Below are 15,032 nucleotides of genomic sequence, written 5' to 3' on the forward strand. Positions count from 1 at the left end.
GTCAGGAGGACAGAGACAGAGCAGACGTTTCCTAGCAACTGAGTCAAAGAGTTTACTTGGAAAGGACTCCATGAAGAAGAGACAGACGGGTTGTCCAAACACTGTACTTACGAGTGTGTTTGTACAGAGGGCCTCAAATGGTTAGATTATCAACTGCTTGACCAACTGCACAGTCTGAAATACATACAGAATACAGCATGTTGCTTTTACTTTTGTAGTGCACCCCAAAACAGGTTAACGGAAAAGTGTTTAACTGTTGGCAGAATCAGTCCTATAATGACATTAATACTAATCGGACACCACGTTTATTTCTTCCAGGAGAGTATGAGTCAATGCATACATTTGATTTCAGACAGTGAAATTACAAAGAGAAGGAATACTTTCAGCTTATACCATTTAAAAAAAAAAAAAAAAAAAAAAAAAGCAGGCCATTTATTTTAACATGTACAGAAAGAAAACTAACATGCATGGCACTTGTCCATACCCATAATTTAGTACCCATGGTTGCATTGTTTAAGGTAAGGGCATCTGGACCTCTGAATTCTTTAAACAGAGTTTATAAAATTTGGAAAAAATTTACTGAGTTAAAGAATATTCAAAACAAAAAGAAGACATTGCAACTTTGTCTGGGTCTCTCTCTTTTTTATAAAAAAGAAAGAAAAGGAAAAAAAAAAGACTGATCTCAATGGGCATTTTCTGGTAAAAATAAAAAGCAATCAACTAAACTAACCCCCACTGATCACTAATGTAGCTGAAAGCAGAGGCATGAGCTGTGTTTAGAATAAAGGTAAGCAGAGATGACACTGAATTGTGTGCTTCAGTGTATCAGCCATATTCTTACAGTTGTGGACCCACTCAATTTATAATTGATACTTATGAATTTACAAAACCAAAGATTATCCTGATAGGCTCCTGTTTTCTCCTTTGCCACCCCATTTAACAAGAAGAAGAAAAAAAAAAGCTGTTTTAGTTTACGTCTCGACTCAGGGGGTGGTGTAGCAACCTTGTCAGCCTCTCTGACCTGACTGCGAGTCTCCAGCTGCTGAGCTCAAGCCTGCCAAGAAAAATAACACCCAGCTCCCTCTGAAAATGCAAACATTTGACATTTCTCTTCATGTGTGAAAAAGTGCTGTGAGGAAGTCAGAGGTTGTGGCTGCAACTTCAGATCAAATGTCCTGGTGTGATCGGCGTCAATGCAGGACCTAAATTTGAAGCTTCTTTCTTTCCCATCCTGGGAGGTCTCCATCGTCTCTGAAAGAATGAACAGTTTTTGGTGAACCAAGATCAAAATTGGCATGAATAAACAACAGATTTAGATGCCAAAAACGAAGAAATTATAAGCCTCCTTCTCTGCAATGACAAACCTGCTGCTTTTGGTGATATTTGGTCAATGTTACCTAAACATTATCATTCTGAAGAGTTGGTTGGTTTAAGAGAGATTTATAAATATAATGATACTGTCATTTAAGCATTCCTGCTAAGTGACTGACTTTAGGCACCCAAATCACTTGGTCACCTAGTCACGTGGCAATAACTCACCATTTAAGCCACTGAACTTTAAGCTTATCATCAGTAGGGGAAGAAAGGTCATTTAACCCTTAAGCCCTCCTCAGACATTTTTTTCCAACTTTTACCGTTGATGAAAAAGATTTCCTGCAAAAAGAATCCATGACACAAGCTTAACAGCCAAAAATGATCGTCAAATCAATGTCCTTTACGCTTACATGTGGTCCATACTCTGATGCATTTGCACCCTTTTGAAAGAAAAAAAAAAAAAAGAAATATTCAAGGATTTTATGGCAGATTTTGCAATGTGAGGAGACGAGAGCAAAGTGACGTTGAATGTAACATGGTGGTAGTTGTTGGCGGTGCCAGACACTGTAAATCCAAGTAACATCGTGTGGGAAAATTCCAGCAGATCAGCGGTTTCTGAAATGCTATGAACAGACAATGGTCTGAAAAAGAAAATGTTCAGTTCTCTGGGTGAAAACATCTTGTTGATGCCAGAGGAGACTGGCCAGACTGCTTTGAGCTGCTAGGAAGGCAGCAGCTATAACGGTAAACTGAGGTGACAATGGCTCGCCAAAATTAGCCAGACGATTTAAAAAACAAAACAAAAACAAAAACAGAAAACCCCCCAATAAAAAACAAAAACAAGCATTGCCTGGTCTGAAGAGTCCCAATTTTTGCTGCGACCTTTAAAATTTGGATTCATGCTGTTTATGCCAAATTTTGACCCCATACTGCCTTGTGTCAGTGATCATCATTCGAAACACCACAGCTTACCTGATTATTGCTGCTGACCACATCCATTCCTTAGCCACCAGAAGATGAGTACACTGTGGTTACAGACTCCAGCAGGATAAAGCTCTATGTTATAAAGCTCAGATCATATCAAACCTTAAGACCTCCAATTACCTGATCTCAGTGCAACAGCGCACCTTTGGGATGTGGTGGAACAGGGTCACATCATGATGTGCAGCTGATGAATCTGCAGTGACGCAGATGCCATCATGTCAAAATGAAACAAAATGTCTGAGGAACGGTCCCAGCACCTTTTTGAATCTGTGCCATTCGGTTGAATCTATAAAGGAGTTGCTGTAGCTTAGAAAGCAGAGCAGGTCATCTAATCGGAAAGTTGGTGGTTCGATCCCAAGCTTGTCCAGTCTACATGTCAAATCTTGTCCTTAAGATGCTTACCCTGATGCATCCATTGAAATGTAAATGTTAGAACACAAAAAGTAGTGTTTATACAATATGCCCCATTCATACAAAGCGAGTGCTTTGAGTGCTCAGGTAGAGTAGAAAAGCAAGATATAGGAACGAGTCCATTTACCACATCATGAACAATTACAGAGGTGAGTGTACGCAAGCTGTGACATTAAAAGAAACTCTTTCATGCACATTTAGTGAGACTGTTTCCATCTTGTGTTTACAGCCAAGAAATTCACTTCTACCTCTGCACCATTTTTGTCAAAACAGCTTGGAGAATTTCTGCATGTCTATCTGCCCTTGCAGCACAAATGAAAACATTAAGTTTCCATTTATTCTCAAACTGTGCAAACATTGTACATTTTAAAGAATAAAGATAACACTGAGTTCTTGCTCTTTGTTAGAGCACACAGGAGGGAAGCTGAGACTGTTTACAACTCCTAGACAATAATTATCCCCAAGTCTAAAGACAGCAGGTAGATGACTTAACATGTGCATGTGGGATGAAACTGCTGTAGGTGACTCCAACTGGGGAGTGTTTCACATTTAACCCACTTTAGAAAAAGATATTGTTTGAGGAGTAAAAACATAACAGACACTGTTAAGTAGGATCCAAATTCAGAGAATTTCAGAACTCTTTTCACTTCAAAGCATCTGTGTTGTAAAGGAGCACCACTAACCTTAACCTATAACACTGGGAATATATGACCTAAATTCAGACTTGTTTACCTCAAACCTGCTACTCTAATTATAGTCCAAAAGCACCCTGTAGAGCACAAACATGTGCTTCCAAGTCGTCACGAGAGGAGGGTAAACAGCAGTTAACCCAAGCAAAATAAACCTGAAACATGAGAGATGAATTAAGCTACAGACAGATCCAGCTGGAGCGGTGGAGGAGGGAAGGAAATATTCAATGTCAGCTCATATGAGGGTGTGACGTTAACAAAATAAGGTCTGTATGAAAACACAGAGACAGGAGGCTGGGTTGAAGCTCATTACATCCTAAACGAGTCCACCCTCTTCTTTTGAATGCTGGGCTCATTTACCTCCTCCCTGCTGGCCCACTCCCACTGGCCTTGATGCTGTCAGGCAAACAGAGCTCCATGTTTAAGTTCGGCTACAGAAAAACAGACTTAACATAACTGAGCTGCTGGAGAGTGCGTTCATTTCATGTCCGCAAACAGTGATGTTCATTCTCATTCCTGTCAGCTGCTCACGCTCACTACTGCTGCGACAAATGTGAAGCACCATTTACACGCTTCCTGCCACATAAGCAGTCTCACAGCAAAAATGCCGATCTGCTTTTTTCCTCTCTCAGCACAGCCAAATGTTTTTCATGGGCTGAAGGAGGAAGAACAACAAGCCGGAGAATGTATTTGCAATTAACTGACCACTAAGAATTTCACTGACGCTTTGTGGTGAGGCACAATTTAGAAAAAAGAAAAAGAAAAAAAGAGTTGTAATGGATTGCTTCAGTCAAGGTTATTCAATTATTTACTTACAGTTACAAGCCATTAACAACAATTCCAGGGTGTCCAAAGTGTGGAAACCCCCCCCCCCCTTCTGACATCCAGAGAGCTCTTTATTCATTATAAAGAATGGCCTGTCTACTTAATCCATTAGTTTTTTTAAACTGCCCATTATTTGATAATGTACCATTAACCTATCCATATGATTTGTCTGCTCCTGGATTTATGTCCTGTGAACTAAGCACAACTGTCTCAATAGGCACCAGTTAGACGGTAAAAATTTGTGTGTGCTTGCATGAGTTTGGGAATGCATTTTTGTTTCTGTGTGTGCCTGTTGTGTCTGTGGGTCGGGTCTTCAACTCAATCTCAGCCCCCCCCCCAACTGTGGAGGCCTGTCTCATCCCATCACACTTGCTGGTGCATTGGTCTGCTCTGGCGGAGCCTACCAGCTTGTCGCTGCAGCCCCCTATGGCTTTTGCACGATGGCTGCTGGATGAACCTGGGTGACTGGTTGGGATCTCCTCAGCACTTTTCTTCTCAACTAGAGGAGAATGACCAGGAAGATGGAAATGGCCAAGGGACAATTTCAGCCTCAAACTGCTTCCTGGACAGTGTTACAAGGGAAGGACTCTTGTGGTTGTTGAACTACAGCTTTCAAGATGAGGAAAAATAAACAGAAAGTGGATGTATGTGATGGTGAAGTCATCCAGGTCAGTAGTCCCCAACCTCTGTAGCGACACCGACCAGTTTATGTCTGACAATATTTTCACAGACTGGCCTATAAGGTGTTACGGAAAAATACAAAATAAAACCAGTACCAAAAAAAAAAAATTAATAATAATAATAATATTTATTCATAACACACGGGGAAAAGGCCCAGGGAAACAGAGTTAATGAAAAAAACAAAAGAAAAATAACGATAAAAAACTGACAAAAACCTGAAAACCATAAATGTCACACCTGAGCCTCAACTCTCGCGGCCTGGTACCAAAAGACTCACGGACTGGGGCTTAGGGACCGCTGATCGAGGTCATTGTAGTTTGTCTGCCTGCAGACCGTGACACAAAACTCAGAGTGGACAAAGAGAGAGAGGTGGACCCAGGAGCAGACATAGGTGAGGAGGCAGAACTACATTGACATGAGGGATGCAACACAGACGACGCGACACTGACAAAGAGAAACCTCAGACCCGATACTGACACAGAACCCAAACCTAGGAACAAACAAAGACATCAAGAAATCAAAGATTAACAATACAAAACAGAAAACGCTGCGTCACTGACCCAGGACTGTGACACTTCTGTACTATAAGTTTCTTGAAGACATTTCACCTCTCATCAGAGAAGCTTCTTCAGTTCTAAGAGCAATTGGTGGAGAGTCCCAGATTAGAAGAAGCTTCTCGGATAAGAGGAACACTCTCCAGTTGGTTCCTATAATTTGCTAGTTTTTGATTGCCTTTTATACTCCCTAACCTTCTCTTCAACCTAAGACGCAGACAAAGCAGACTTTGTCCCAAGAGTTTGCGCCTTGTGTCCATGGTCAGGGAACACCAGAGCAGAGTTGATGTTATGGAGAGCACAAAATCAACTTCTAAGTGAAAGGATAAAACAGATCTATTTCACTATACATGCACTCCAAAACAGGATTAATCAGACTCTACAGGAACTCAACACTTCTACCCTCCCCTATTTTCAAGTTTGTGGACAAGGCTTAGTGAGCCCAACATTCGAAAGGAAAAGAAAGACAACACTGAAAATTCCATACTTTGCTAATAAAAACTCCCTAGTCAATACCGGCACAATACTTCACCCATTTTTCCCAACTGTCCTTGGTTGTGAGAACTTTTCAGACAAGAATCTCACTGAACCTGAAAAGAAAGTGCTAGCCAAACGACTCAATTTTGTAATTTCTCTACAACAGTTGCCCATAGTGGACCTCACTACAGCCACGGGAACTGTTATAAGGATTAACAAAAATAGAAGCAGAGCAAATCAGGTTGAAGATTTCAGTCACCTTCTCCGGTGGAAAAGTTCTATCTAATCTCACAACACAAGAAAAGAAGGCATTCACATCCCTGAGCAAAGCCCATAAAATCACCACATTACCAGCCGACAAGGGGAGGTGCACATTGAAAAGTCGCCCAGCAGACTCCCCGGCACAGACTTTACTGACATCCTAGAGTCAATCCATAAGCGATTGTCCAGCTTTGATGCAAGGTTTTCCCTGGTGGAGATTTTAAACCAGGAATTTAAATCCCTGAGAAAATCCCTGGAGTTTAGGCAGCAGCAGTTGGAAACGCTCGCTGCTGAAAATGCCTCGCTATGGGACTCTGTCTCACATTCTCGGTAAGAGACTTGACAGTTTAACAAAACAAACAAAAGGACTGCTATTGATCTGCAAGCCCGTAGCATGAGAGATAACCTTGTGGTTCTCATATCTCAGAATCTGCTGGAGAGGATGTGAACGCAATGGTGAAAAGCTTCATTAAAAAAACGATGATGAGCCCATCACATTTCTGGAATATTTACGCCGTATAGAACAGGAAGAAGACAAAAAACAAGCAACTACAATACAGGCTGTGTGTGATAGTGGAAAGCCAGACCCCTTTTTTAGCAACTGGTCATCTGCACCTCAGGGTGTGTGTGCCTTGTGATTTTATCAACATTTTTGAGCACAGTGTATTAGACTTTAATTTAGATCTCTTCGCAGAATGGATGGTTACCGGTGCTGGAAATGCTGTTTTAATCCCTACTTGAATTTTATTTGCCCCCAAAAAAGTTATGTATAAAACAAAGGAGAACACAGCAGGTCGGTACAAAGACAGACTTGACGAAAAGGCAAAAAAACCCAAAAAGCAAACATACAAAAAAAAAGTAAGGGGACATTTTTTTTTATAATAAAATCAAAGGAGGGAAAGGGTTTGACCCATACGAGCATACAGAGTGGACTAAAGACTAGGGGTGCAACGATACACAAAATTCACGGTTCGGTTCGGTTCAATACTTTGGTGTCACGGTTCGATATTTTTTTGATACAAAAGGAAATGTTCATGCCTTTTTAATTTGTCATTTGTTAAATTTTCACGGCATATTCTGCACCACATCTCTGTGCGTTCATCATTTGTTTGAAGCCAGCTCACCTCCTGCAACCACTTTTCCGAGAATATGCGCTTCTTTTGTGGTTCGAACTCCTTCTGACATATCTTTGGAGGTGGAGGAACATCACAGTAATTGCTTAAAGGAGCTTCTTTGACATCTTTAAGAGTTCTAAACAAATGTCTGTCCTCCTCCTGAAAATCTTATGTACGCAAACACGCGTTGCAACTTCTTATCTTTTGCGCTCTTTTTATTTTGACAGCGAATGCGCACCTGCGGACCACTTATGTGCAGCCCTGGTTATTTAGCTTGTCATATTGCAGCCACAGAAATTCTTTTGTCCATGAAACCATAAAGCTACACTTTCTTTTTGCCTTATAGTCTGATTTGTCATAACTTTTCCGTTTTGTGGTAAGCTTTTCTTTGGCTGTCACTTCTTCACCCTGACCTGTCTTATTTGGCTCAGCAGAACTAAAATATATATCCTGCTGCTTTTACACACGCACTCACATAACGCTCAGCGATTCTCTGCGCGATCAACCTCTCACATGTTTAAGCTTGCTGCGGGAGATTTCACTTGTCATGTTTGCATAGTAAGCTAACGATTGATAAGATGTTGTCAGAGGAATTGGTGCGCAAGTTATCATCACTCACCAATCAGTGCAGTCGCTCTCTATACACAGTTTGCGCGATTGCAAAGTGAAAGCAAAAAACAAGCGCAAATTCAAACGCGATTTCAATATGTCACATATTGACAGTGGCTCGCCGATGCCAATGACATAATTACCCAGCTACATTTCCGAAAGAATGCAAAAGCATTGACATATATTTTTCCTTCCTACGATAGGCCGACGGGCAGGGCAGGGCAGCCCGACTGGAAAAATCGCTAGCCCCAGGACGTCGGGCTAGCGATTTTGCGAGCCCTGTATCTGATTGAGGAATCACTCATCTTTGGAAATGAGAGTTTATTACAGAGAAATGTCTCTTTCCAAAATAAAAGCTATACTATACGCTTCTTCTGAGCTATATTCTCAGCAGCATATTAAACATATCAGGTCCCCATAAGGAGAATCATGTGCTAACGGCTGTCTAAACGACTCGGGTAAAGTTTGTAGCATGCGTGCTTGTTGTTTTTGTCTGCTTCCACTTGTCTTTGCACTAGGATGATGTCGGCGTAAATGTGCAGTCATATTCGTTGTGTTCCCACTAGTGCTGTCAGCGTTAATCTGAAATGAGGTTAACGCCACAACACGGCAAATCTCCGTTAACGAGCTACCGGCTGGACGACCAACATGTTAACGAGCTAACTGCGCTAACACACTAGTTCCCACCCATGTAATTGAGCATTGCTGGCACATCCAACATACTGTTTTACTTTAGTCCATGACACGCTTACCTTCAGGGTCATACGTCACATGAAAACCAAAATAGTTCCAAACGCCAGATCTGAATGAGGGTGGGGGAGATTCAATTTGCCATGTTGCAACGAGCTTAACTTCTGTCTTGCTAGCTTGCCCTGCGCTCAGTGAATCTGCTTCGACTACTCCGCCTAGGCTGCACTGTCGAGCGCAGATCCACCGTCAGAAGGAAAGTTGATAAAATAAATTAAAAATGTTGTATTGTTCGATACATATGCGTACCGAACCGAAAGCACTGTATCGAACGGTTCAATATCGATACGAGTATCGTTGCACCCCTACTAAAGACGTTAGTGTGCTGCTCAACTTTCATCATGCTCATATTTATAATTATATGGTCCTAAGTGTGAGTTCATACACTCATGAAGTGTTTAGTAACTTCAGATCCCTGCAACAAGCCCAGGTCCAGTTTACTGGCGGATGGGTACAGGACCTTGTACAGACGACGGTCTTTTGGTAAACTTACCTTTGAGATGTTCCGAGTAGTCTCAAAGGTAAGTTTACCAGTCTCACAAATTGTCTTCATAAATACCCATTAGAAAACCGTGGAATAATAAGTACTAAGGTCAATGGAAATTAATTAGTACATTTCTTGTCCAAATTAAGAAAACGTAGCAGTGACAATAGTAGTGTACGTTTTAATCGTACTGGACAAAAATGAAACAAAAATCTGAAATAAATTCTGAGAATGAAGTATTTCTTTTTTCCCCATGTACCAAAGAATATTGCGTTTTACTTTTATTATTACTGTCAAGACAATTCACTATTTATAAATCACTGCAGATTTACAGATCCTCTAAAACATGTTTTTCTGTATTGACAGTTTCAGGTAAATCACTCCATGCGTCTCAGCCAAAAGCCTCTTTAGCCCTGGGTTATCCTTAAATCTAATGGGGAGGTTGAGAGTGCCCATTGCACATGCATGGCTGGTGTGGCAGAGAAATGTGTACATGTGGCAGCTCTCCTGTACAAAATTGACACTGCAGTGTGTCTACGAGGGAACATCACCTACAGATGTTCATTCTTTCTGGATAATGCTCTCAAATGTGCAGAAAGTGCAAGGAGTCCCGGGCCACGCAATCGACTACACCACCAGTGCAGCAAGGAAAAGGGCACTTGACCAGTCCATCAGTGAAGGACAAAGCAAGTGTTCTGTACCCAAAATCCGGACACGTACTGGTGGCAGTTCGCTAAAACAAAGCACACCGAGTTAAAAACCTCTCACAGATCTTTTGCATACACACCGGTCGGGACTGCTCTGTTATGGAGGAATTCTGCCACTTATATCCAGACCCTGTCCAGCCTTGTGTCCTCCCCAAATCCCTTCTACGTCTCCATGACCCACAGATGACTGTACTTTTGGCGGCACCATGAGCAGGCAGCGGCTGCTAGCGCTCTGGCAAAATTCAATCTTTCTTTCTACGGTGCATCGTTTTGTTTGGCGACCGAGGTACGATGGGTACCGCCTACCTACAACAGACAATTCCTGCTCAGAATCAGGAAGGGGAAAAAAAAGGAAAAAAAAAAGAAAAAAAAAAGCACAATTTCCACAACTAATCTGCCGACAGAACCCCCCCCACAGAGGCGCAGCTGGCCAAAACTAAGGCGCTGCACATGTAAACAAAAGCGAGGAAAGCCTGCCAGTGCTAGTGCTAGCCTAAAGGCTAAGCCATTCCGACCAGAACTTCTATCCATCGTGCTCTCCAATGTTCACTCCCTAGACAGTACAATGGATTACCTGTGGCTCCAGCATTCGACCCAGCGTGAATTGAACTGTCGTGTTTTCATCCTCACGGAAACATGGCTGAACACTGGCATTGCTGACTCGGCTATCTAGTTAACTGGGCTAGCATGCTATCGAGCTGACAGAGAAGCCTTCTTGTCTGGTAAGAGCCGGGGCGGTGGTTTGTGCATCTACATCAAAAAACTGTGGTGAACAAATTCGGCTGAAGTGAGCCACCACTGCTCACTTAAATTGTTAAGTTTTGCCCGTTCTACCTACCAAGAGACTTTTCTTCGCTACTTGTTATAACAGTGTATCTCCCACCAAATTCTAATGCTAACTTGGCCCTAGCAGAACTGTCACATGCTATCAACGAGCTCCAGACTGCACACCTGGAAGGCTTTTTTGTCGTAGCTGGCGACTTCAACCACAGGAATCTCAAGACATTTTTCCCCAAATTCCATCAACACGTGACCTTCCCAACGAGAGGGGAGAACTGCCTGGATAAAGTTTACACCAACGTGTGTGGGGCCTACATAAAACAGCTCTCAGAACAGCCAGAACCAACCTCTCTCGCGCCATCCGAAAAGCAAAGCGTGCACATGCACAGAAGATACAGAGCCAATTCCACAACACAAAGGACTCTGTTTCTGGCAAGGTATTCAGGCCGGAAACTTGGTGGAAAGACAGTAAATGATAGCTTAGAATTTAACAAACGTTTATCTTTTCAAGCTTCCATTATACCAAATATACCAATCAATTGTCATCAATTGTCATAAAATTAACAATATCTGCTTAATCATCTCCAAAACTGGAGGACAGTGGGCAAAGTTTAGATGCTCTCCAAGATTACATCGACCAGTGCTTCAAGAATATAGTTATGAAGAAGGCCCAGAGCGCATCTTCCCCGGCAAAAAAATGACACCCCATTATCAAAAAGAAGTCACCCAGCAGACTCCCCTAGCGCAACATCACCTGCCAGCAAAGACATTGCAGACATCCTGGAGTCAACTGACACGCGACTGTCCAGCTTTGATGCTAGGTCGACGAAAACGCCACGTTACGGGTGTCGGTCACGTCTCTTACAGAGAATGTGACCAAACATCACAGAAAATTAAAAAAAAAAAAAGAAAAGCAGCATGAGAGATAACTTTGTGTTTTCTGGTATCACAGCATCTGCTGGCGAGGTCGCTGAAGAAACAGTGAGAGGCTTCATTAAAAACACATCTGAAGTTGCCAGCGGACACTGAAGAACACAATATAAAACAAAAATAGAAAATAGGTGTCATGGTCCTGGGTCGGTGACCCAGCGCTTTGAGTTTGTGATTATTATTTTCTAGTTTATTCTGATTTTGTATTGGTTGTTGGGGTTTGTAGTGTTTATTTTCCCTACCTGTGTCTCCCTCTGTGCTCTGTACAGGTCCCCGAGTTTTGTGTTGTAAAACAGTCTGTGTGTTTCCTGTTTTACTTTGTAGATCTGTCTCGTTATGCCCATTAGTTCCAGCTGTGTCCCCTCCTGTGTGCCATTTCCTGATTACCTGGTGTGTGTATTTATAGTTGGTGTCTGCCTGTGCTTCTCGTTGCGTCGTCTGTGTTTCTAGGTATTCTGTGTTTCTCTGTGAACCTCCCGTGTAGTCTACATTATTCCATGTTTCTTCGTGTCTCTCTGCTCCTCGCTCCATGTCCTCCGTTTTGTATTAGTTTTCCCAGTTTAGGTTTATGTTCGGTTCTGCCCACACCTTGGTTTTGTGCACTGTAAATAAAACCCACTTGCACCTCCGCCATTGTCTGCTATTGGATCCTCCTTTCTCACCCTCCACACGACTGCCGTCCCCCCAGCCGTGACAATAGGAACGTCTTGATGCATTCTCAATCATCCAGGAAAGTAAATCTCCAAAAGTTAATTCTGTTCATCTGAACGTAGCGTTGTGGGAATTTGCATAATTATTATTAAGGAACTGACCTCCCAGCCCATTGTTCCTTCAGTGGGCTGGTTTTAGTCATTATGCAAATGTACTGTTTATAAGATTTGGGGAAACCTGCAGTCAGCTGAGACTGAAGTCACATGGATGAGTGACGAAACGTTTCTCCCACAAAACTCCCACAAATTCTGTTAACCCAGATTAACAGAATTAACTTTTGGAGATTTACTTTCCTGGAGGATTGAGAATGCATCAAGACGTTTTAACCTACTTTGGCAAGGACTGCCTAAACCTTGTACGTCAGTATGAGCAAACAGCGCTCAAGATGGCGGACTACAGGAACCACCTGAGATTCAGCCTCAGATGCCGAAAAAACAAGGATTACTCCTACAAGTCTGCAAATGAGCTCTTCAGTTAAAGGCTTCCAGGCAACAAAAATCCTCCAGAAGGCACAGCATCAGTTGCTTAATGAACGGGTGAGGCAAACAAATTTTACTATCGACATGCTAAAATCTCAAGAGGAGCGGAACTGACAGAGACTGACAATGCCTTTAAAGATGAGAATACACTTAAAAAGGTGTTTGACTTTACTGAGAAGGCTCGTCTAGCACAGCACAATAAGTCTAAGACCAGGCAACAAAGGAAGTTCGACTTACTTGTTGTAAGAAACCACCACAAAATACGGAGAGTGTCCTCAGTGGCCAGAAGAGACAAGGATGCGACACTGAGGATGTGGAGAAGTGGGTGAAGAATTTGTCTGACAGACAGCTCACCCAAACAGAGAAAAACATCCTTGCTAAAGGGTTGAACTTTGCTGTGACGCCGAGACAAATCCCGCTAGTGGAACTGATCACAGCCACAGAACAGCGATTCAAAACAACAACATTGCAGACGTGGAAGCAGAGCAACTACGGACAAAAGTTTCGGCCTGTCTCAGCAATGCAAAGCCCCCAGCATCCAACATCACCATGGAGGAGAGGAAGGCACTCACATCACTTAGTAATGACAACAACATTATCATCCTTCCAGCAGTCAAGGGTAGGTGCACAGTATTGCTAAACCAGACAGACTATCATGAGAAAATTTTGTCACTACTCAGTGATGAAAATACTTATGAGCCCCTGAAACAAGACCCAGGAAGTGGGTGATAAACCGTCTGAAGCAGTTAGAACAAGACAAGGCTATCGACCGGACCTCATACCAAAAGGCTGTACCCAGGGGAGTCAACATGGTTTACCGAAAATACATAAACAGGGTTCACCTTTAAGACCAACCGTCTGCATGATCAACTCTGTCACCTATAACATCTCCAAGTTTCTGGCTTCGATCCTCAACCCGCTGGTGGGCAGCTCTGAACACCACATCCAGAACACCCTGGATTTTGTGGAGAAGGTGAGAGATGTCATTATGGAGGCAGATGAAACCATGGTCTCGTACAACGTTACAGCTCTATTCACTTGCATCCCAGTCACGGAAGCGTTGGAGGTAGTCCGTAAGATTACAGGATGACACCAACCTCAGCAACAGGACCACTCTCAGTTCCAAAAGCAAACACACTTGGTCGATGCTGTGTCTTCATTCCACCCTAGTTCACAAACAAGGGTAAGTTCTACAAGCAGAAACATGGGTGTGCCATGGGCTCCCCAGTTTCACCCATCGTGGCCAATTTGTACATGGAAGAAGTGGAAAAGAGGGCTTTGCTATCCTACCCTGGAACACCACCGAGTCATTGGTTCAGATATGTGGAGGACACCTGGGTGAAAATCAAATCTCAGGACATACCACATTTCACGGATCACATCAACTCAGTGGACCAACACATCAAATTCACCAGGGAGGATATGAAGAGTGGCAGGTTAGCCTTCTTAGACTGTGAGATTTCCATCAGTAATGGGGGACATCTAAAAGCTGACGTGTACCGTAAACCTACGCATACAGATCAGTATTTAAGGTTTGACTCTCATCATCCACTGGAGCACAAACTGGGTGTCATTAGGATGCTACAACACAGAGCGAAAACCATCCCCACTGACACAGTGGCCAGGGAGGCAGAAGAACAGCACATCAAGAAGGCCCTGAGTAAATGTGGTCATCCCAGCTGGACTTTTGTCAAAGCTGGAAAGGCACCTAAAGAAAGCTCCAGCCGATCCAGGAGAGAAGGACAACCGAGCAGGACAACCAACTCGAGCTTCCGGTCGAGTGAACGCTGGCGTGTTTGGCTGTCGCTGCTCACTGGTTATTTTTATTATCTACTATTACTATATTTTTTAAGTTGCTGACGACAATTTAAATCAAGTATCTAAGGCGCGACCCTGTTTTGACTTGTTTTTGCAATATCTGCGGGCTTCTATTGCTTGCGCTGCAGCTGTCAGCTGGTTGTTCGGTCCTGTTCAGTGCTCGGCCCTGATTAAGATGCGGATCCCCAGGGTGTTGGTGTGGCTCGTGCTCACCTGGGTTTTTTTATCCATCATTTATCACCCGGCGACAGCTCTTCTCCAGTATTCTGCTACGGATCTTTTGCGGCTCAGTTTTTGCCTGGCTGTCTCTCCACCTGTGGCTCTATACTTCTACCCGGACATCGCCTTCCAGCCCCGCCGCAGGTATATCCACCGAGGGCTTCGGCAGAAGTTCAACATCAATGACACTAACTCAATATTTTCCATCTGGTCAAAAACTCGTCGTCCTCCCTGCAA

At 43.0% G+C, this 15,032-nt stretch overlaps 1 long non-coding RNA gene across 1 annotated transcript; it reads right to left on the reverse strand.

The window, feature by feature from the left end:
- Window positions 1-286: 286 nt before the first annotated feature.
- Window positions 287-14,558, reverse strand: LOC146500891 (uncharacterized). The gene is made up of 3 exons (XR_014869817.1): window positions 11,811-14,558; window positions 1,540-1,653; window positions 287-1,251 (listed from the first exon to the last, which is right to left on the reverse strand). It is a non-coding gene; the product is annotated as an uncharacterized LOC146500891 (long non-coding RNA).
- Between the last annotated feature and the right edge of the window lie 474 nt (window positions 14,559-15,032).

Source organism: Neolamprologus multifasciatus, chromosome 16, assembly GCF_963576455.1.
Source record: "Neolamprologus multifasciatus chromosome 16, fNeoMul1.2, whole genome shotgun sequence".
NCBI classification, from domain to species: domain Eukaryota; kingdom Metazoa; phylum Chordata; class Actinopteri; order Cichliformes; family Cichlidae; genus Neolamprologus; species Neolamprologus multifasciatus.